Source organism: Schistocerca nitens, chromosome 1 (assembly GCF_023898315.1).
Source record: "Schistocerca nitens isolate TAMUIC-IGC-003100 chromosome 1, iqSchNite1.1, whole genome shotgun sequence".
NCBI lineage: Eukaryota > Metazoa > Arthropoda > Insecta > Orthoptera > Acrididae > Schistocerca > Schistocerca nitens.
In genome coordinates this window covers 684,558,894-684,584,310 of record NC_064614.1, presented here as the reverse complement: position 1 = coordinate 684,584,310, position 25,417 = coordinate 684,558,894, and positions in this window count along the sequence as shown.

Below are 25,417 nucleotides of genomic sequence, written 5' to 3'. Positions count from 1 at the left end.
AAAACACCTACATCTGCGTGGCTATTCTGCAAATCACACTTAAGTTCCTGGGAGAGGGTTTCGTGAACTATCTTCTCCGTTATTCCACTCTCAAAAAGCGTATAGATAGAACGAACACTAATATTTTCCCGTGTGAGCTCTGGTTTCCCACATTTTATTATGATTATAGTTCCTCCCTACGTCAGTCGACGTCATCAAAATATTTTAGCATTCGGAGGAGAAAGTTGGTGATTGAAATTTCATGAGAAAATACCACCGAAACGAGAAACCTCTTCGTTTTAATTACGTCCACCCTAAATTCTTTATCATGTCTGTCACACTCTCACCCCTGTTTCTCGACAATACAAAAAGTGCTGCCCTTCTTTGATCTTTCCCAGTGTATTCCATCAATCCCAGCTGGTGAGGGTCCCTTACCGCGCACCACTACTCTAAAAGAGGACGGACAAGCGTACTGTAGGCAACCTCTTTAGTAGAGCTGTTGCATCTTCTAAGTGACAATCCAATACAACGCAGTCTTTAGTTTGGCTTCGCCACAACGTTTTCTGTGTGCTCTTTCCAATTTAAGTTGCTTGTAACTGTAATTCCTAGGTATTTAGCTGAATTTACGGCCTTTAGATTTGATTGAATTACCGCTTAATCGAAGTTTAACGGATTCCTTTTAGCACTCATGTAGATGACCTCACACTTTTCATTATTTAGGGATAAGTGCGAATTTTTGTACCATATAGATATCTAAATCATTTTACAATTGGCTTTGTTCTTCTGATGACTTTACTACACGACAAAGGACAGCATCATCTGCAAACAATCTAATATGGCAGCTGAGATTGCCTCCTAAATCCTTTATTTATATAAGGAACAATAGTACTTTGGGGAACGCCAGAAATCGGTTGTTTTATTCCAGTAGGTTACTACGAACTATGACCTCTCTGACGAAATCCAGTCGTATAACTGACACGATATTTCATAAGCACGCATTTTTATTAGTAGCTACTTGTGATGTACGCTGTCAAAAGCCTTTTGGAAATCAAGAAATACGCAATCAAATTGAAACCCTTTGACAACAGCACTTTACATTTCATGCGAATGAAGAACTAGTTTTGTTTCACTATAACAACATTTTCTAAATCCGTATTGGGGTTGGGTTGGGTTGTTTGTGGGAAGAGACCAAACTGCGAGGTCATCGGTCTCATCGGATCAGGGAAGGACGGGGAAGGAAGTCTGCCGTCCCCTTTCAGAGGAACCATCCCGGAATTTGCCTGGAGAGATTTAGGGAAATTTCGGAAAACCTAACCGTCGTCCTCCCGAATGCGAGTCCAGTGTGCTAACCACTGCGCCACCTCGCTCGGTAAATCCGTATTGACTGTGGGTCAATAGACCGTTCCCTTTCATGTAATTCATAATGCGCAAACATAATATTTGTTCCAAAATACTGCTGCGTATCGATGTTAATGATATTGGCCTCTAATTTAGTGGATTACTCTTACTGCCTTTCTTGAATACTGGTGAGACCTGTGCAGCTGTACAAGTTGCGCAAGAAATTAGTGCAATGACTCAGCTTCCAATCAAAGCACAACAAATGGATGAACGTTCGCAATTTTCTATATTACGACGTACGAACCTCAAACCACACAGTAGCGTGACATGAGAGTTAGGAAATGCATCAACTATGGTGGAGGTGATATCCTCAAGAATCTACCAATATCACTGGATGTAGTTTTTGTGGACCTGAAATGAAGTCGAAAATAGTGTGTAGCATGTGGCATAACGGAGTTATTATACTTGAAGATGCCTGCAAGTAGCACGATATCACTGACGCTAGAAATAAATATCGTCACATTGCAGACCAAATATTATGTCGAGTCTCGGTCCGGCACATAGTTTTAATCTGCCAGGAAGTTTCATATCAGCACACACTCCACTGTAGGGTGAAAATTTCATTCTAGAAGGCAATGAATGCCAAACATCAGACGTGTTTCTCAACTGAGAATGCCCTTTACATGTTCATTCACCAGATTTTACAAGCATTAAATAATAAAATAGAGCCGGGTGGTATTTTCTACGATCCCTCTGCGGGCATTTGAGTCTATGAGACACAGTGTTCTCATAGATAAATTGACGCTTTGCGTGATTCATAGTATAGCCAACCAATGGATATTGTCATAACTAACCGAATGCAAGAACTGGGACAGTAACTGGGGAGAAATCATCTATGGCTCAGACTTGGGTCCACTATCATTCCTCATATATGTAAATGAGCTTCCATGTAGTATAAAACAAGCAGAATTAGTTATTTCTGTAATATCGTAATCAATCCAAGCAATCATACAGACACAGAGGAAATAGTAAACTATGTTACAAAAAGTATCATGTTGACTGCTTTTCTGCGAATGGTCTCACCCTCAATTTCAAAAAGACACAAATTATTCACCTATGTACTTCTTGGGATAATGATAAATGGAATGGAAACTTCAAAATTCGTTGGTGTCCATGCAGGGGCCCCGACTGATAAAAAATATTGGGGATCCTATACTGGGGGTCTTGCCCAGGGAAATTTTCTAAATTTTAGATGAAGAACAGTGACTTTTAAAGTTTTAAGCATTTTACAGTCATATGATTAACATTAGAACTCCGAAAACTGGACTCTCGATGACACGACACTCCAGGATACTCGACAAGCCTGACACATTTTTTGGTATTTTTTGGTATTTTCATAAAAAACTAATTTAATGTACAGTACTAGTCATGCTTATAGACTATTACAGAGCAGTGAATATATAGCTCTGAAAAGTCTGAAATTGTATTTAAATAAATCCTAAACTATTATTAAAAGAATAAAACATAAAATATTGCTGTCGCACAGCACTTTGATTAATAAGTAAAATAGCTAATATAAGCTTTCTTTGAATAATGCTCAGGGTTCATTAAATAAAAACAATAAGTTAACGCTTTAATACAGTTAATAAAGTTATTACAGTTGGCTTTTCAGTCAAAAGTATGTAAATAGCCAGTTTTAATTGGTCTTACACCCTAAAAATATTTCATTATTTGAAATTAACTAATACAGTATTGTAGTAATATAGTAATACAGTGCAAAACTAGTACTAATATTTCGAAACTGAAAATTCTACATTCTGTATGTACTTAATTCTCTATTTTATAAAGATTTTTAATAGTGCTCTAAATGCCATTATTAGGGTTAGAGTGTCTTTAGAAAGTTGCAAATGTCGGCCGTCTGACTGGATTACTGAATATGAAGTCGTTGATGATTGGTTGAACATCCAATTCATCCAAAACATCTCGTTGGAGATGAAGAACAGCCAAGTTGTTCAATCGCTTCTGTCCCATTGTTGATCGGAGATATGACTAGACGTCTAAGGGCGCTAAATGACCCCTATGCTGTAGTTGTCGTGATTGGAACTACATGGAGAAGCTTACTGCACTTCACCACTTCACATAACACTTCTCCAGCTGCAGGTTCTTGTGTAGTGTACTTTCTTACATCACTCATGTTTTTTAACACCAGTTGCTTTTATTAGCTATATCGGCTAACATATTCAAGTGTAAACGCGATCTCTCAATGTCTAGGTCATTTTTGAAAAACCCAGTTGATTTTTCCAAATTCGATTCACATCTCTTTACTAAAAGTAAGCACTCTTGTTCAGCTGCAATGACCTGTGTGCGCCCAGTTGAAGCAAACCGCTGAGTAACGCAAGATAGCACCGTTTCAAAACTTGAATGAAAATAGCTTAGGGGTTTTGAAAGTGTGTGGTGAGCTGGCTTCGTCGCTTCAGACTTCTTTGGTTTACTTCGATACCGAGGAAGCTGAGAATCATCAACTTGTGAAGGTTTTTCTTTTAAACACAATTCCCAAAAGTATTCAAAACAATCACGCCTTCCATTCAATATACAGATCAAGCCCTCATATACTCTTTCCAGATCAGCAACAGTAACATGAGGGCATCGAAAAAATTCAATGCCCCCATTTTTTCATTGACATCCTCTACTGGGTTCATTGCGTGGCAATAAAGACGTAAAAAGAAATTACTCTCGAATTATAACATTGACTCAAGATAGCCTGCAAATTTGTACCCTGCCTCTGTTTTGTCCTCTGCAGAAAATGTTTAAAAAAACTCAAGAAGTTCTTCAAAGTTTTTCAATATTCTCAAGATACTAGACGCTCGCATAGGTCATCGAGTAGGCAAAGGGGTCGAAGACCAGCTTGGTCGCTGGCGCTCTCACAGCCTATGCTTCTGAAAAGTCCCGTCTTTTGTTTGATTCCCTTACGGTGTTTATTAAGTTCTTGGCTAAAGCCATAATATCCCTCATAGACCTAAGATGACGGAGATTGTCTACAACTGCCACGTCTAAACTGTGAGCAGTGCAGTGCGCCTAACGTGCTTTTGGGTCTATATCCAAAATTAACTTTTTTAGTCCTTTGAGCTTACCTCTTAAATTATCCATTGACAAATCAAGACGAGCAATAACATCTTCTACAATAATAAACAGAGTTTATGATTCAGTGTTGAGAGTCTCGTATAAGCCAACAAGTCTTCGTTGATGATTAAGGAATCATCGACAGTACGAATACAAAATGACACTTGTTTGTGAATCGAAGAATCACTTGTTTCGTCAACCATACTAGAAAATTTTAAGTCTTCCTGACTGAAGCCAATACCTTTCTCAGCACAGACTTTCCTAGTAGATCAATGATCTCGTTTTGAATATCGTGGGACGTCCACTTGTAACCTGAATGCCCTAATCAACCTTTTAACTCAAGTACATAACTAATGAGGAGGTATTGAATAGAACTGGGGAGAAGAGGAGTTTGTGCCACAACTTGAAGAAGGGATCGGTTGGTAGGACATGTTCTGAGGCATCAAGGGATCACCAATTTAGTACTGGAGGGCAGCGTGGAGGGTAAAAATGGTAGAGGGCGACCAAGAGATGAATACACTAAGCAGATTCAGAAGGATGTAGGCTGCAGTAGGTACTGTGAGATGAAGAAGCTTGCGCAGGATAGAGTAGCATGGAGAGCTGCATCAAACCAGTCTCAGGACTGAAGACCACAACAACAACAATGTCAGTCTTTCTGAGTTCCAACAACTGAAAAAAATTGAGTTTACATCTTCGTGGCCTCTAATTGCTATTCCTTGTCGTCATAGAAACTGCGCGGTAGTAAAAATTGTCTCAAGAGGTAAACGGCCTTTCTTCATATCACTGTCTAACTGTTTATTCAATTTCGAGGCCACACTTCGGTTAGTGATAGAATTTAGTTTCAGAACAACTTCTTTATTCGTAAACGTATTTTCATGAAGACGGAATTTTTCCAAAGCGTTTCCCAGTTAGAAAACCCTACGGAAGTAAATGCATCTTCTTATTTTGAAGAAAATTGTAATAGACTTTTAGCATCTGACTCTTTGCAGGTTTTGCAGAAAACTTTTTCCGTAGATACTTCATACTCTAGAAGCGTATATTTGATAAACCAAGACTTCTGAAACGATTTTTCCTTAGCGGATTGTCCAGGTTTCGGCTATGAACGGTTCTCACCTTAAGACGACAAAGCAATTGACGGAACAATAATTGTTGGAGGTTGACTTACAGTATTATCAATTTCCAAGCGTGCCTTTTTTCAACAAATTTTCCATTGCAAACGTGTTTCACAATACACTAAGAGACTAAAGTAAACGAATAAAATTTATTCATACAAAATAGTCCACTAAACACTAAAGTCGGAACACTAAACACGTCTGCAGCATGCACTGAAGGAAACTATCCACACTGAATGACTGGGACAGCAGGATGGGCTTTACATAGCCGCGGTGTCGTAATGTCTCGAAGCGTCAAGGCGACGCGAGGCGGAGTGTTCCAGCTGCTTCTGCTCCAGGCCTTTTGATGTCACCGAGACCGTAGCGCTGGCCCGCCGGCGCCAGAGTTTACCCGATGGTTCACGCACCGGGACAAATTGTAAGTGTGCCCGCAGCACCCTAACACTACCATGATTCACACCACTCGTTTTCAGTTAACCTGCTTACTACCGTATTAATTATTTGTTTTAAATCATTACTGAATGTATTTTAATAGGCAACTATCTTCGAACAAGGAAAATAAAAGATACCAACATAATTGTGTGATTTTACAAAGTATAATATAACTAATAATATTCTTAAATTATGAGGGGGGGCTTCGCCGCCCCAAACGAGTTGTTGAGGGGGCTCGGGACCTCTCAGGCCCCATGAAGTCGGCGCCTTTGTAGTCCATATCGATGAGAATTTAAACTGCGAAAAGCATATTTTGCAACTCATAAAGCAGCTTAGTTCAGTCGCTTTGCAAATCTTCGGAGATACAAATCAGAAAGTTCACGTATTTAGCATATTTTCATCCTATAATATGTGGAATAATGTTCCGCGTTAACTCGTCTTTAAGAAACGAAATCTTCATTGCTCAGGAAGGTACTGTAGGAATAATATGTGGTGTTCACCCACGATCATTTTGTAGACAATCTGTTTAGGAAGTTGGGCATTCTAACTCCTGCTTCGCAGTGTATTTATTCCATCATGAAGTTCGTAGCAAATAATCCACTAAAGTTCAAAAGATACAATTATGTACATAATTACAATAACAGAAGAAAGTGACATTCGTAGCTCCGCATTAAGGTTGTCTTTACCACAAAAAGGGTTGTACAGCAAAGTCAAATTTGAAAACAAACTAAGAAGGTTTCTCCTTGACAACTCCTTCCATAGAAGACATTATATTATTTTAATGTTTGAAAAGTAGTAAGTACGCAGTACTAATTGACACTCATAAATTTCCCTTCTTTAAAATATCCTTAGAAATTTACAGCATGTAACAGCATGTGCAAATTAATTTGCGGTGAGAATGTAAAATGACTCGTTCCACATCATTATGATTATTGTGCGTAGTGATCCATGGAACATGAGACTAACTAACTAACTTAAATTCGGTGCTGGAAAAAACTCCAAGCAAATACACAAAAGAGAAAGAAGAAACCTGTGGGATGTTTGGGATGTAGCTTCCTGTTAGCAGTGGCAGCTGTGAAGGGTGACTTAAAGCAGAAAGTAGGAAGAAAATGACGTGTTTAAATACTTAGCCAACTCATATGACATCTCTGGAACAATTCTGTTTCCCATTCCTGCATTTGAGGAGCTATCAGCAGGCTATTAGAGGAAGAGCCACTGTCATAATTCAAGCAGGAAAGAAAACACTAAACGCATAGAAGCAATTACAGGAAGATAAAAGACATAATGTGGCAATGGAGGCCTCGCTATCGGTAGAGTACTATATTTAAAACCATATAGGAAAGTGCTTTGGCTGCACATAAAGAAAATACCTCATTGTCATACTACCTAAAAGGCCACTTACAGACATAGATCTGCTTAAACCCATCAGAAAAATCAAAATCCAAAGATTTCTCAGTGCGTTTATGTGGGGTACGTTGCCAGGGACAATATGGAAATCCAAGAATGTAGGATATTCAGTTTGGATGTTGAGGGGGGGGGGGGCAAGATAGCGAACTCACAGTGTCGCGTATGTTAACAGGAAATTGGAATACCATTTACTACTTTTAACTGGAATACCATTTACTACTTTGACTCATTTGATAATTTGAAACCACCATAGAAATAGTGTGGTGTTCTATAGTTTTCGGCGTTACTGATAATTCACTTTATATCCCTGTAGTCGTGTGTGTCTAATGTTTCTCCGAACGATTGCAAAGAAACAAGAAATGTGCATTTCACTCCATCAGTTAAGCTTTAGATGTGATGTCGTACACTGTAACCTTAAATAAACATTCATTTACATTAAAAGCGAACTACTTCCATCCAATAGGTCGAAGCAAGAAGGCGTAAAGTATTGCACTGATTGGTCTAATGTCACCGAGATAAATAGTAAGCTATGTAGTAACACCTCCTGCCTCCTTTGGTGTTGATGATTTAAATGCGTACATAATACAATAAAAGTATTCGAGTTACATACAGATGTCAACACTTTTAAAACAGAAATAAAAACAACATGAATGCAGTGGACTTTAGCCACAATGTTTCAGCCGGTTCGCTGCTAGAGTTCCTCAAGGGGTCAAGTGCTGTAGAACAATACTGATAAAATTTAGGAGTGGAATCAGCATCAAGATAAACTGCGGTCACTAAGATTCGTATTGTGTGTAGTGTCACATTGAATTTGTACCTTAACGACAGATTAGTCCATTCCATATATACAGTTTTTCCCACAGTGGGTGCAAGTTATAAAATTGCAGAGGCTTCCAGTAATCCAGCATACCGCCCGTTCACTCATCAGACATTAGACCATCACGAGGTGATTATCATAGATCAGAATGCGAATATAGACGATTTTAATGCTGAAGAAATTATAGTATATGTTCATCTGAAGCAGCACTATAGGTATTAAGTATAAATACGACATATCCATCCATAAGAAGACCAGTTTGCTTTGCATGCAGAACGTGATAACGTGTGAGAATTATGAGTTTCTTAAATGCATAGGTTACATTTACATGACGTTACTCGACAGAACAACGCAAGTTCAAAATGACGAGCATATCACTAGCCAGGAACATTTTTCCCATAAACCGTTTGCCTTAGCAACATTTAATAATATTGACAAGAAACAAATTATTATTCAACTTCAACATGGTTTGATAATTCTACACATTAGCTTCCTATGTTTGGAAGGGATATTTACACCTAAGGAGACCTTTATGTTTCCAAAAATAAGATAGGAACTTAATGGTACTGAAATCGACCACACCAGGAACGTTAGAATCACTTTGAAACATACTCCTCTGCGTCACCATTGGATCTGAATGTCCTACAAAATGCTGGATGATTCATAGACCGATCGGTAGATAATTCTTTCGTGCGTGTCCCACTTAAAATATTAATGCACTTCTTCCTCTAATGAGGAACTGATTCTGGTTCTAAGTTCTGCTGATAATAACATGCACGTTACAGGAGATGGAGAAGACAAGCATGTGCCAGAAAAACGGTTATAGAAAGTATAGCATACTAGTCTCTCAGATGAAGAGCATCTGAAACTTGTATGTGTACCGAATTCTTTAGTCAAGCTGCCATTAGAATTCCATTCATGCAAGCTAATTAAACATCAAATCTTTCCACATCCTACCACGTATGGATGATTAAGACTTCTCTTCAGCTATAGCCTCATTGCCGGCCGAAGTGGCCGTGCGGTTAAAGGCGCTGCAGTCTGGAACCGCAAGACCGCTACGGTCGCAGGTTCGAATCCTGCCTCGGGCATGGATGTTTGTGATGTCCTTAGGTTAGTTAGGTTTAACTAGTTCTAAGTTCTAGGGGACTAATGACCTCAGCAGTTGAGTCCCATAGTGCTCAGAGCCATTTGAGCCATTATAGCCTCATTAGCTAGAACATTACAGCACCTCCATATTAGCCGGTGTGTCCACCTTTGTCACGGATAACGTGGCGACCCATCATGGCATGGAACCAATGAAGCCTTGGCAGGTCGCTCGAGAGAGTTGCCACGACATCTGCACACAAAAGTCGCCAAATTTTCGTGAATTCCGGGGACGGGGGCGATCAGCTTTGACGCCACAGTCAATCACTGATGTGTTCGGTCGTGTTCATTTGGGGAGCTGGGGGGCCATCACGTCACCTGGAACAAATCATTGTGTTCCTCGAACCACTCCGTCACACTTGTGACATGGCGCGTTACCTTGGTGAAAATTGCTACTGCTATCGGGAAACATCATCATAGTGAAGGGGTGTACGTCGTCCACAACCAGTGCACGATACTCCATGGCCGTCATGCTGCCTTGCATGAGCTCCGCTGAACAAACCGATGCCCACGTGAATGTTACCCAAAGCATAATGGAGCCGTCGCCAGCTTGTCCCCGTACTGCAGTACAGTTGTGAAGGACTTGTTCCCCTGGGAGGAAATCAGTGTTTAACGTCCTGTCGATAATGAGGTCATTAGAGACGGAGACCAAGCTCAGAATGGGGGATGATACGGAAAGAAATTGGTCATGCCCTTTCAAAAGGAAACATCGCAGCGTTTACCTGAAGCTATTCAGGGAAATCACGAAAAACTAAATCAGGATGGATGGACATGGGTTTGAACCTTCGTCCTCCCGAATGCGCCTCCTTGATCGGTCTGCTCCCCTGGAAGATGACGGATTTGCGCCCTCCAATCAGCAAGATGAAGAACGTACCGGGATTCATCAGACCATGCAACACTCTGCCATTGTGCCAACGTCCAGTGCCAAAGGTCACGTGCCCATTTCAGTCGTAGTTGCTGATATCGTGGTGTTAACATTGGCACATTCGTGGATAGTCAGGTGCGGAGGCCCATCATTAGAGGTATTTGGTGCACTGCGTGTTCAGACATACTTTTACTCTATCCAGCATTAAAATCTGCGGTTAGTGCACTGTATGGCTTATTTTACCAGTACGCCAAACGACAACGTCCGAAATCAGTAATGAGGGGTGTCCGCCCAACCCCACGACGTCTGGACTTAATTTCACCTGGGTTTCACCACGTATTTAAGACACTCACCACAGCAACTTTCGAACACCTTTCGACGCAATAAAGCGGAAAGGAACTTTACCGCAGTATAGGGTGGGACAATGGGTAATGCTGTCCAACCCCTATACGCAAAAAGGGAAAATGAAGAAGTTCCTCACGAGGTATCAAGGGCCATAACAAGTTGTTGAAACCACGTCTCCCGTTAATGTTAAGCTTCAGCTGCCAACTAGAACGACGATAGTACACATTGGGCGATTACGGCCATTTAAGCGTTGCCCGGATGTGATTCCACGCGAGTCACAGGAAGGAAAGAGGAAGAGAGAGAGAGTGAAGAGAGGTGCTAAGCGTAGAGAAAACCAGGAAGATAGTGTACAGCATGAAGTACCGTATGATTTGCGATCTAGAAAGTAGTAGAGTATTTGTAGTATTTTTATTATTTTATTTTCTTGTCATCTATCATTGGGTTTGCATAGATTAATTAGGCATTGTATTTTATATGTGTTTTCGAGTATTGTGAGCCTGCTTGGGGCAGCAGTCTTTTTGAAAAGGAGGAAGGGTGATGGTGATCCCTGTCCTCAGGCCACTGAAAAGGGAAGTGTAGCGACTGACGTATTTGGAGTGGTGTTGGAGGAGAAACCACACGCAGTTCTGGAGAAATAAATACGTCGGATTAAATTTTGCGTCAAAGCCGTAATAAATATGTGTTGGACGATGTCAGAGTCATACGATTTCCTATTAAAATTTTTTCTTATAGACTGTCGTGGATCAGGAAAATCGTGTTTATTATACCAGTTCTTATAATGTAAATATAAGAATGAAAGTAATCACACAATCGGTGTTGAGTTTGGATCAAAAATAGTGGTTGGTGGAAGAAAATCTGTGAAGCTACAAAGATGGGACACGTGCACGGTGCAGTTATTTTTAGCTAGGTCGAAAGGAATAGACTGTCCAACGGACATCGTGGAGCCAAAACTGAACTTGCAACGAGTCGGGATGCATTGGATCTTCTCCACCAACGAGAATTTGGTAGTAGTGGCAAGTTGTTTTGAGCAAGGAGTGTTTAAGGAAGCTAAACATGTAGAACTCGAAGGAAGTGGAATTTTAATCACTGGAACTAAGTGTTACATAATAGGACCAACCTTCCATCTGCCAGCGTCAATTTCAGGAGTCATACAATGGAATATTATGCAGCCACAGCTATACTGGCCAGAAACCACTTTTTTCCAAGGCCGAATCTGACCTTGTTAAATCAAACTCTGGAGCCAGGTCTGTTGAGATCCGTAAACCAGTTCTTTATAGAGCAAGAGTGGTGCAATGGCAAATAACGATCATTTTGAGCACCTCTGTGCCAAGTGCAGTCGCAGTCTTAACTTTATTATGTGTTGTTTCCTTTCTGATCAGATGGGGAACCAATTCCCAGAGGGATCCGAGGGTAGTCCAAGTCCCAGTGGATTGGATACCGAGGGCGTGAGAAGAGTAGGTAAGGGATTGGTCAAGCTGTGGTCGTCCAGTAAGGAATTTTTACGTTTTGTTTTATGTCATGGTTTTAAGGGGTGCTAGACCACATTTAAGTTTTCTAGTAGTAAGTAAGCACGTCGTAAGTGCCAATCCAAACAAGTTTAAGAGTTAGTTAAAGGACGACCCGGGGACCAGGTCTTTCCGAAGAAGGGAATAATGTAGTGGTACCACCGTTTAGGAGAGGGAAAGTTAGTTTTGTACTATCTTCTGAACACAAGTTACAGCCAGGTGTGAGCCAGATTGCAGTAAGTTACGCTGACCAGCGGTTGTGAAGTGCAATGGAGGCCACAGGGGCCATCGAACCACTGAAAAGAGTAAACGCAGCGGTTCGCATGTCGCAAGCTATAGACAGAAGGGGCCCACTGGCGTAACAGTGGTATGGGGCGTACGTGACTCAGAGCGATGCGTTAGCGGAGCAGAGGTGCTCAGCCGAGTATAAATAGGTATGGTTTTCTAACGAGATTCATTGAATTGTGGCAGCTCTCGTGGATGGCGGCGCGTGTCACACTGCCGGGCTACACGCAGCAAGAGATGGAGCGACAGCGTCCCAGTCCACGGCGGGTCGTTGGTTCGACCCTCTGAGCCCAACGCGGGGTCCGCTGCCAGCCAGGGCGGGCCGCTCTTCGGCTAGCTACCGCGGGCACTCCTCTCGTCTCCCGACACACGCCGGAGACTTACAAGGCGAGGGCCGCAGGTTCGGACGCCGGAACGGGGCGGTCGTTGCCTCTGCATGTCCAGCTACGGCTGCCGAGGAAGAAGCAGCAGCGGGACTGGCCTACAGCTCCCGGCGGAGCAGCGCAGAGTCAACGAGTACGGTGGCCGCTGAGTCGGCTGCTGGTGCAGCCGTCCTGTCGTAATTGGAACTCTACAGCTGGCGAACAAGGCCGGCACGATACAGCGTTACGTTGCACAGGTTGCTGGAGCAGTGGTCTCAGCAATGTGGGGTCTGTGACGCGGACCGAGGTGAACAAAGCTCTGTAATGGAAACGAATAAATCATTTGGAAAGTTCTCGCCGAGTTTTAATACGGGAGCTCCTGGCACCCACCCACTACATTTGGTGTCAATACCCCTCATTCTGGCACCAGACTACAATATAAATGTAAACATATTACACAAAATGTGGAGACTTTACAATGACTCCTCAATTTTTGGAGGTAACTGCAGACACGCAAGTATTTTATGATGCGGAGACTTTGTGATTAAGGATTTTACATTCACTGCATTCTCTGATGACTGACAAGTACTAACCAGGTATTCCACAAACGTTGGTTCACTCAAACCGTTTAGCTCAGTGTGGTGTCCTAAAACTCTAAAAACATCGTCGTGGTTGACACCATTTTACCACTGAAATCACTGGGATGATGAAGGAGTGGCATATGAACAGGTGGTGTCATCACTCAGAATATGTAATCTTAGAGACAGCATAGTTTGTATCAAAGATTATGAGGAGATGTCTTGGATTCAAGGTATTAATAAATGTGCATCTGTTCAGAATGTGGAAGCGCAAGGATGTCCTGCACTCAATCAGCTGAAGAAGGTATACGGACAAAACTGGCTTACGAACGCTTCAGAATATGTGCAACTACTATCGAATTGGTTTACGAATAAATAAATTGTCTCTTTTTAAGAAAAAGCTTGATATTTATTTATGCACTTCCTATTTTCTGCCTCCTCACTTACAGACCTCAGGTACGTACACTGTCTGTACTCATCTTGAAGAATAGGAGAAATATTTTTGGAGACATCTACATGATGTTAGGCGTACCAGCAGCCCCCTGCCTCTTGCATCCAGGGGCTCTCGCTAGCCTCTCTGAATGTGGTACAACCCCAATTGTCGAATACAAGAATTGATATGCTCACAGTGCCCAGAAGAAGAATTCTCTTCTTAGTGTCCATGTCAGAGTAGCCGCAGTGCAGCCTTGGCCGGTAATGAGAAGAGGCTTGCGCCACCAGACAGGGTACTGCTAACAACTCACGTTATGCCAGAAGACCCCAACAGGCATAGTGCCGAGTTTTTGGTTTTCAGATTCTTGACCTTGGTTGATGCCGAGAAGAACCATACAGACACGCCTAGTCTAAGGTTAACGTGCAAACTGCGCAAAATTCGGTACCATGTCTCTCAGGATGACATCTAACAACTCTGTCAATCAGTGCCAAGCCGAATAACTTTTCGCCTAAGGGCCAGAATTGGACCAACACATTATTGACTTACTGAATCTGTGAAGCTCTTTCTCTTGAATAGATCATGCAATTTTTCTGAAATTGTAACCATTTGTTTGACTATACATGTACACCGCATCTACGTATTTCCGCCGCTTTCGCATAATGCCTCTTTTCTCTTAGAGTGTATTATGCGTACAATGTACACGTTCTTTTTCCCGCACACTATGTGCTCTTCTGTGTGTGTATGTGTACGTGTAGTTCTCCACCTGTTCTGGTAGTCCCTACACATTGTAAATGAAAATCATTCTCCTCTTTAGTATAATGTAGCTTTGCTAGTCCTGTATATACTACACTGTATATAAAAATTCCATGGTAGTAAATCAGCTGCTGATATGTATACAAACCCATACTGCATACAAGCAATCTCTTTTTTTAAAATATATTGTTGCCGATAGTAAACCAAGAAATAATTTTCTATGTCTATGTTAATATTATTCAATGCATTCACCATTAAATTTATTGGAGGCTGGCAGCAAATATTAACAACTTCAGAACAGAACTTTTTATGCACAAAAGCTTAGTTACATAATAATGTTCGAGTAATTAGTAATTGTTTTTACATGCCATGAATTCGACGTGAGTCTTATTCATGCCGATAGGTGCAATTACATACATTGGCATTCCTCCAGTAAACTGAGTCCGCTGTAATTTCGTACATCGGTGGAAAAAAATTGCAACACGAAGAAGGAGTTGTGCGACATGAACCTCATTGACTTTGGACGAGATCGTATAATATGGCTACAGGCAGTTGAATATACCTTTTGCGATATTGCAGAAATACTTCGCAGGAATGTAGGCATTGCATATGATTGCTGGCAGTGGTAGTCACGATAATCTGCAGCCACAAGATGTCTATGTGGCACTACCGAGAGGGAAGAGGATGGTGTTAGGTATATGGCTCTGGCTCATCATTCTGCATCTGTAGCAATAACTTGAACGGCAGTTGGCACCACTGTGACACAACGAACTGTTACGCATCGGTTACTTCAAGGACAGCTCTGAACCAGACATCCAGCAACATGCATTCCACTGACCCCAAACAATTTGCGACACAAGTGGTGTCAAGTGAGAGCTCATTGGGAGGGGGGGGGGGGCGGTGGTGGAAGTTCTGTTGTGTGTCCTGATGAAATATGTTCCGCCTCGGTGCCAGTGATGGCCCTGTGTTGGTTAGAGGGAGATAGTTGAGGGCCTGTAACTTACCTTTCTGCGGACTTGACACAGTGGCCCTGAACCTGGAGTTATGAACTAAGGGATTTCGTGTGCCAGCAGGAGCACTTTCGTGGTTATCCCACGCACACTGACAGCACATTTGTATGTCACTGATTCGACATGTGGCGTTGCCATTCATGAACAGCATTCCAGGGGTTCTTTCCAACTGGATAACGCTCGCCCAAATACCGCAGCCTTAACCGAACAAGTTCTACACAATGTCGATGTTTTGCCTTGGCTGACTCGATCACCAGACCTGTCTCCAATCGAGCACTTATGGACATGATTGGACGACAACTGCAGTGTCATCCACAAACACCATTAACCGGAACTATAGTGAATGACCAAGTGCACAGTGATGGAACTCCATCCGACAAATTGACATCCAGCAGCTGTTCATCACAATGAATTCACTTTTCACGCTTGGATTCAACGTTCTGTGCGCTACATTGATTAATGTACCAACATTTCACATTTCAGTGGCTTTTCTGTAGCGTACATTAACCTATAATCGTGCAATGTTAATCATTTAAATTTGTTACCTGTACTAATATATTCCTGAAATATCATTACACAACATTCATTATTTTTTGGTGTTGTGATTTTCCTTTTGTCCATATAGTTAAAAGTTCTATATTTACACACTTTGACACAGAGGGAATAAGGCATTGATGTGTTGTTCCACTTGCTCTACATTTACGCTAATGTTGCACAAATACGGAACAAATTCATATTACACCAATCGCAATTATGGTCGCCACCAACACAATTTCTATGTGGTAATTGATGCTGCACAATACAGGCTTTTCCAGTGAACAACACTTGGCTGTTTTAGGTATACATTCAGGTCCCATGAGGTTAATTCTAGCATTCTCTCACCATTCATATCTGCTATGAACACATTATGAGCTAACATGTAAATGTTAACAGGAGTATGAAATGAGTCATACCCATCCGTCATCTTCCTCTCTATATACACTCCTGGAAATTGAAATAAGAACACCGTGAATTCATTGTCCCAGGAAGGGGAAACTTTATTGACACATTCCTGGGGTCAGATACATCACATGATCACACTGACAGAACCACAGGCACATAGACACAGGCAACAGAGCATGCACAATGTCGGCACTAGTACAGTGTATATCCACCTTTCGCAGCAATGCAGGCTGCTATTCTCCCATGGAGACGATCGTAGAGATGCTGGATGTAGTCCTGTGGAACGGCTTGCCATGCCATTTCCACCTGGCGCCTCAGTTGGACCAGCGTTCGTGCTGGACGTGCAGACCGCGTGAGACGACGCTTCATCCAGTCCCAAACATGCTCAATGGGGGACAGATCCGGAGATCGTGCTGGCCAGGGTAGTTGACTTACACCTTCTAGAGCACGTTGGGTGGCACGGGATACATGCGGACGTGCATTGTCCTGTTGGAACAGCAAGTTCCCTTGCCGGTCTAGGAATGGTAGAACGATGGGTTCGATGACGGTTTGGATGTACCGTGCACTATTCAGTGTCCCCTCGACGATCACCAGTGGTGTACGGCCAGTGTAGGAGATCGCTCCCCACACCATGATGCCGGGTGTTGGCCCTGTGTGCCTCGGTCGTATGCAGTCCTGATTGTGGCGCTCACCTGCACGGCGCCAAACACGCATACGACCATCATTGGCACCAAGGCAGAAGCGACTCTCATCGCTGAAGACGACACGTCTCCATTCGTCCCTCCATTCACGCCTGTCGCGACACCACTGGAGGCGGGCTGCACGATGTTGGGGCGTGAGCGGAAGACGGCCTAACGGTGTGCGGGACCGTAGCCCAGCTTCATGGAGACGGTTGCGAATGGTCCTCGCCGATACCCCAGGAGCAACAGTGTCCCTAATTTGCTGGGAAGTGGCGGTGCGGTCCCCTACGGCACTGCGTAGGATCCTACGGTCTTGGCGTGCATCCGTGCGTCGCTGCGGTCCGGTTCCAGGTCGACGGGCACGTGCACCTTCCGCCTACCACTGGCGACAACATCGATGTACCGTGGAGACCTCACGCCCCACGTGTTGAGCAATTCGGCGGTACGTCCACCCGTCCTCCCGCATGCCCACTATACGCCCTCGCTCAAAGTCCGTCAACTGCACATACGGTTCACGTCCACGCTGTCGCGGCATGCTACCAGTGTTAAAGACTGCGATGGAGCTCCGTATGCCACGGCAAACTGGCTGACACTGACGGCGGCGGTGCACAAATGCTGCGCAGCTAGCGCCATTCGAAGGCCAACACCGCGGTTCCTGGTGTGTCCGCTGTGCCGTGCGTGTGATCATTGCTTGTACAGCCCTCTCGCAGTGTCCGGAGCAAGTATGGTGGGTCTGACACACCGGTGTCAATATGTCCTTTTTTCCATTTCCAGGAGTGTATATTCCCAATCATACAATGAATACTCCACTACTTCTATGATTATTTCAAAGTGATTGTCACGTTACAGCGTAATATATACTACCATCGGAATACATATGACGCGTTGCCCCATGTATCTTCATAACCATTCAAAATGAGAGATGAAAGTATGTCAGTAGATGTTATTGGTTTTCTATGCAAAATAAGTTTTTTAATTAAAATCATAATAAAAACGCTTGGTCCAAGACTTTTCCTGAAGAGGGCAAACGGAAACGAACTCTGTATATCTGTTTGTTTAGGACATATGGTAGTACACTCCATTTATTTTCGCGAATGTATGGCGACTTTTTTCGTCTCACTGTCATAGGGTAAGCACACGTTTCTGTGTACCATAACTTTTCATAGAATATTTATTTTAATGTGTAAGTGGCATTTAATTTCAGGTATCAGACCTGACCATATCCCATGATACTAACCATGACTTCGTATGAAAATTTGCATCTTTGTTTTCTGAGGCTGTAAAGAAAGGGCCGCTGATGATTTGTTCGATAATGGAACTACCGAAGACATTACATGTTCTCCCATTACCTATTCAGTCTTGCTAAACAGAGAGTTATGATTGATAGTGTCAAACTAGCGTATTGCGACAACTCTGAGATCAAGTTACCGATTGGCCGGCCGCTGGTGGCCGAGCGGTTCCGGCGCTACAGTCTGGAACCACGCGACCGCTACGGTCGCAGGTTCGAATCCTGCCTCGGGCATGGATGTGTGTGTTGTCCTTAGGTTAGTTAGGTTTAAGTAGTTCTAAGTTCTAGGGGACTTATGACCTCAGCAGTTGAGTCCCATAGTGCTCAGAGCCATTTGAACCATTTGAACCACGTTACCGATCATTTCATTTCATTCCTTACATATATTTTTATGTAAGAAACTTGTATTGTTGATCAGTCAATTATTATTGAACAATGATGTTGACTGTCACTTCATTGACTTGATGTATAATGCCCCACGATATTAACAGGCGGTAACCTGATAATTACGAGTATATGTAATTTACATTTTTTGACAGTAACCATTAATTTCATTTACGGTATATGTATTTTTTGCGCAGGTTTGGCGTCTTGGAACGATTCTCTCCGTCATCACAGAATTGTATAATTATCAGTATTTCTTTTTGCTGTTACATACTGGGAAAATTTTCATAATAGTAATATCTCAGGCCTTTCTCTTGTACTATAAATACTATGGGGGAACGCATTTCGAGCCACTAGCAGACGTGTAATATGTGTTAGCGAATTACAGTACTCTCGTGGGATTTTCCTACGGCTGAAGATGTGGCAGCTTTTGTGGTCGTGCTACACCATAATCGAACAACACCAGGTCCAAAAATCAGGAAGACGTCCTGTGGAAAGTGACTGCTGATGTGGTTCAGGCGGGAACAGCTGAGTGTCCTCGTCCAGCACTAGATGAGCGAATCACTGCTGCTGCAGTTGTGCTACTGCACTGTTGAACGACCCTAGGTCAGGAAGACATCCAGTGCACAGCGACTGCTGCTGTGACGTGTCCTGCCTGTAAAAATAATAACAGAGATATACGCCCATAATAATAATATTTATAGACAGATTGACAAAACACTTGCTGAGAGCCTTCTTCTTCCCAGCCAATCGCTGCTGTTGTTTCTGCTGCTGCAGCGGGTGCATCATGCTGGACAGTAAACGATAGTGCACATGGAATCACATTATTACAAAAAACATTGTTCGAGGGGAGCTGGAGGGGGGGGGGCTGACTTGCATACGACTGGCTGCCATACATGGCACTCAGGGTTTGGAGGAGATGGCAGAGGGAACGATGCACTTGGCCAGATATAATTCCTGGAATGACCTTGGGGATAATGAAACGCTGATACTGATGTAAGTGAAATATGATGCGTGAAGTTGTGCCATCTGTAATACGACTCCACAAGCAAGAAAGTGCTGACGGATTCTGAATCGGCGAATTCTGCCAGAATGTCCAGTAACCCACTACTAATAATGTCAGTCTGAAAATACCTTTTAACAATTTACCTAGATATTCCCGGCTGCTGTGTGTTGCAATACGCTAGTTTGACAAATATTATGATCGCTCTCAATCACTAAAGTTCCTTGCGATTCATATAGCCCCTAATACAGATACTCATTGCTTCCCGCCATGTTAATGCCGAGAGAGTGTGGATATAAATACTAAATTCAGTTCTTCGAGAATCTGTAAGAGTAATCTATATTCAGACTCATAGAATTCCTTTTTTAAGAGTGTAGTAATACCCAGTCCACTCTCAAGCATGAGAAGTACTTCCACATAGTTTACTCGTCATCAAAAACACCTAAATATGTGCGTAAATCAGAAGAACAAAGATTGTTATACGTTAAGTTAGAGGTATTTCTCGCGAACATAGTCATTTTTAATTGTGTTGCATGGACTTTACGACGCTTTTAACTCTTTTCATAATAATTACAATCACTTAAAATACTATCAAAACATCAGTCATTTAATTTTGATTTATTGCATGTAATGTGCAAGTGTAAACTGCAAACATGAAATTTTAAAAGATTTGAAACGTCATTACAGTTTTAGAGTGATTTGACTCAAGTTGTAAATAGTAATTGAGAAAATGGATTGCTGAGCATCATTCATTGTATACACACAATGGCATTCGCAGAGAAGTTAAGTAGGTACTTTCTTCTTGAGAACTTTGTCCGTTGGACTTCACACAGCGGCAAAATCTGTAGCTTTCTCCTGATAGCAGGTCTGACTAAATACACACAATCATCAAGCAAGTCTGTTACACAGGGTATAACAGTATTGTTGTTTTACTCTACAGTAGCAAGTAATAATAATAATAATAATGGACGATTTTGTGCGTCACAATGATCCAATAATGGTTGTTAATAAGTTACTCCTAATATTTAATATCAAATAGAATATTATTTAGCTTTGAGTCGTCTTTTATCACTGTAAGGACATGATATACAAGCGATGATGTAGGATGAGAGTTCATTACGAGAACTACAAAAGGCTAACCACTTTTTCTGTTGTGAAAATTGTTTCCTCTTCGTTAGTGAAACATATATCACTACACACTTACGATATTTGCCCATTACCTACTGAAAGTCTTTCATTATCAGTAGAGTCTGTTTCGTCCAGCGTAATTGCGACATGGCCTTTATTATGTGCTACACACTGAACAGACCTGGACTATTTCTTATCGACTCTCTCAGATACTTTTGCCCGAGTCTCACATACAACTAAGTAGGTTCCGCTATCAATGGCGTGATCCAACGTCTATGGCCGTTTTTCTAATAGCCTGGCAATATTTACCCCTACACCGTTTTTGCACATCATAAAAACATCAAGAATGGACAAATTTTTCTTTCCCTTTCATAAAATAATGTACTTGCAGTTATTATTAATTTCTTAACACTCAAATTTACGAGTTGTCCTCTCTTGTATCAGTCTGTAAGAGACAGACTTACCTCTCCATCCTCCTAAAACTGATCAAAAGATTTGATTTAGCCCCTCTCGTGTCAGAACGATCGAGAATTTGATTCACTTTCTGATAACCTAGGCTAAAGTTCAATTACAATGTGTTCGTCCCAATGTCATTGTTATGTAACCTTATACTGCCTCAATTAGCGTTTACCACCGTTTGAACATGCCAGTTAACCACAGTATTTTCTCAATGCTCATCGTTGTGGGTAAATAATTATTAAAACCCAAATCAGATTTAGTACTCAACTATCGCTGATAAACCTACGACAGGTGATTCGTAACTACTTTTTGAAACAATGCAAGAATCTCGGATGCAGATATTTTATCCATAATATCGGGTAGGCATCTGTAAGGCTTATCGTAATAGATCTGGGATGCACTACACACCAGAAGCCGATGGTCGTTACCAGAGTACGTTCGGTATGCAAATGTTGCTTTTTAAGATTAGTGGAACATTTACATAAGCCTTACGAACTAATGAGAATCCTCTTCTGAGAGAGTAGTTGAACAGACACACTACACAGGAACATTTAGCCTTCAAGGGCAGAAAGCGAAATTACTACTATAATGCTAGTGAACTGCATGTGCGTCAACGGGAAGGTGCCGAAACCTAGCTTGTGGACAATAACGAAGCATCTTTAGTATTAACAACGAAAAGGAAAAACTACAACTAAGCAGCACAGAAATTTAAAATTTCAGTTAGAATGTATAGTGCACGGAATAACACACCCATTTTCAGTAAAATGTTTTGTACACTCCTTTACGTTTCACTCACGCGCTGATAATGGGCGATTTCACGTTGACAAGGCTTAGTAACACTTGTTTGCATGTTCCCACATCTTTTGATTACTCTTCATCTGGTACACATCCAGAGAGTTTTTATTTATTGAAGCCATTCTTCGTGATTGTTGCAATCTTTCATGAACAACTGCGCATCGCTTTACACGCAGCGGTTGTTAAACTTCACGAGCATTCGTGTGTCATTTATGTAATCTATGTTTGCTAAACGTGAAGATGAATCGTCTGCATAAAACGCTCACCCAACGTTCTGCTTGGCGTTCGCCGACGATGCTTTGATGCCACAAGGCTTAATTCCACGGTTACCCCCTCCCCTCCTTCCACCCCGCACTCCTTCCATAAATAAGGTATGCGCAGCGCCAGATTGCTTTAAAGTTTCAGTGACAGACGCAGCACTCAGCGAGTAGTGGTGCGGCTCCAGAACTGGCAGTGTCAACGGCCGCAGATCGCCTCCCCCTCCGTGCCATGTCCCCACAGCTACTCTACTGATGACGCTGACTCCCTCAGGGCAAATGACACTACGCCGATCCCCCATCCTTACCACTGACTGCATCTTGGAGGTGATATTGTGACTACCGATTTCAGTCTAATCGACAGTCAAAATGAAAGGTCAATACAGCTTCGCATTACATAATGCAGCTCCTAACCTCTTTGAAGGTATCCAACAATGACTACAAAAATTAAAATGTTTCATTTAGCTCAAATTGCTCAGTTTGTCATTTTGCAGATCCATCGAGAGATAAATCCAGTTTTCAGACCAGCCGTTCATCAATCGGCCTACTGCCTCCTACTTTTTATCCCATCTGTCTCTATAAATTCCTTGAGCTTCTATTTATTTTTCCTAGGTTCATCCTGTAGGAAAGGCAATGGACTAGGGTTTTAGAGGAAAGAGTCAGACTCTTCGGAAATGATTTCACGTGAATCCTGGAATGCTTTACACCTTTTCTCTCCTCGCCCTGGACCCCTCCCACTTCTACCCCTCCTCCATCTCCTACTGCCCCCTTCTTGTCTCCTTCTCCTGTTCGCCTTCTACTTCCTCTTCTTTCCCTCATATTCTTCGTCCACACCTTTACCCTCTCTCTTCACCTTCACATACTCACTCATCATCTTTATCCTTTTCCTCCTATTTCTCTTTTTCTCTTCATTTTCTTCCTTCTCCTTTTCTTCCTCCTCCACTTCTTCTTCATTGTTTGTGAACCTAATAGGCTCATTTCTTTCTGTCTGATCTATCATGTCATCGTCATTCATTCTTCCACTATTACACTATGTGATGAAGAGTATCTGGACACCCCCAAAAACATACGTTTTTCATTTTAAGTTCATTGTGCTGCCATCTACTACCAGGTACTGCATACCAGCGACCTCAGTAGTCATTAGATATCGTGAGACAGCGGAATGGGGAGCTCAACAGAACTCAAGTACTTCGAATATGGTCAGGTGATTGGGTGTCACTTGTGTCATACGTCTGTACGCGAGATTTCCACACTCCTAAACATCCCTAGGTCCACTGCTTCCGATGTCATAGTGAAGTGGAAACGTGAAGGGACAAATACAGCGCAAAAGCATACAGGCGAACGTCGTCTGTTGACTGACACAGACCACCGACAATTGAAGTGGTTCGTGATGTGTAATATGTAGACATCTATCCAGACCATCACACAGGAATTCCATACTACATCAGGATCCACTACAAGTACTATGACAGTTAGGCAGGAGGTGAGAAAACTTGGATTTCATGGTTGAGTGGCTGCTCATAAGCCACACATTACGCCAGTAAATACCAAACGACGAATCGCTTGGTGTAAGGAGCGTAAACATTGGACTATTGAACAGTGGAAAAACGAATCACGGTACACAATGTGCTGATCCAATGGCATGGTGTGGGTATGATGAATGCCCAGTGAACCTTATCTGCCAGCATGTGTAGTGCCAACAGTAAAATTCGGAGGCGGTCATGTTGTGGTGTGGTCGTGTTTTTGATGGACGGGCCTTGCATCCCTTGTTGTTTTGCGCGGCACTATCACAGCACAGGCCTACATCGATGTTTCAAGCACCTTCTTGCTTCCCACTGTTGAAGAGCAATTCGTTGCATCTTTCAACACGATCGAGCACCTGTTCATAATGCATGGGCTGTGGCGGAATGGTTTCACGACAATAACATCCCTGTAATGGACTGGCCTGCACAGAATCCTGACCTAAATCCTATAGAACATGCCTGACTTCACCGACCGACATCGATAGCACTCGTCAATGCAGCACTCCGTGAAGAACGGTCTGCCATTTCCCAGGAAACCTGCCAGCACCTGATTGAACGTTTGGCTGCGAGAGTGCAAGCTGTCACCAAGGCTAAGGGTGGGTCAACACCGTATTTTATTTCAGCATTTGCGATGGAGGGTGCCGCGAACTTGTAAGTCATTTTCAACCAGCTGTCCGGATGCATTTTATCACATAGTGCATTTTTCATGTGCACATGAATCTGAGATAGAGAAAAGTACAGACTGACCATCTTTAGATGTTCTAGTATTCATATTCATGGCATAGTACTTCCGAGAAGCTCATACAGAGTTCATAGACAATCAATTGCGAAAGTATTAAGCATTTTCCACGTTTGAAAAGTGATCTCAGTCATTAACGGATTATTGGATACCTTCAGCAACAGATTCACCCTGCATTACAATGTTTGTGAACAAGACTGAGTTATCAAAAAGGACAGATAACCCAGTAGTGAATATATGATTTCGGATTCTCTCCTCGTTCGCAAACTGTACTACAAATTTCAGCATAACTGCTAATTCAGTCAATACAAGCCACATGTCAACACAGCAGGATTAAGGATTCAACACTGATAGTTCTGATATGACGCAGACTCTGGGAGGTGATGTGAGACGAGAGAAAGTACAGAACATTGTCTTCTTATTTTCGGTGCTTCTCGCCAGAGTGTTCTGTGTTATAGACTCTAGTGTTCACATTACTCATTTAAAATGTAACTCGTTAATCAGTAATTTCTGTCAAATTTGAGAATAGATTTTCTGTACGTCTCGTTACCTCCCTCAAAGAAGTGAGATTTCCAGTAATTTCGGGAAAGTATGTTGCTTAAATTTCGTGAACTTGGTTTAAGTAGTATTTACGTATATATTTCTTTCGCCTTTCTGTCCGCTTCACTCATTATATTCCTTAGAATGTGTCCCTCTACCATGTCCCATCTCCTGGTGAATACTTTTCATATAATT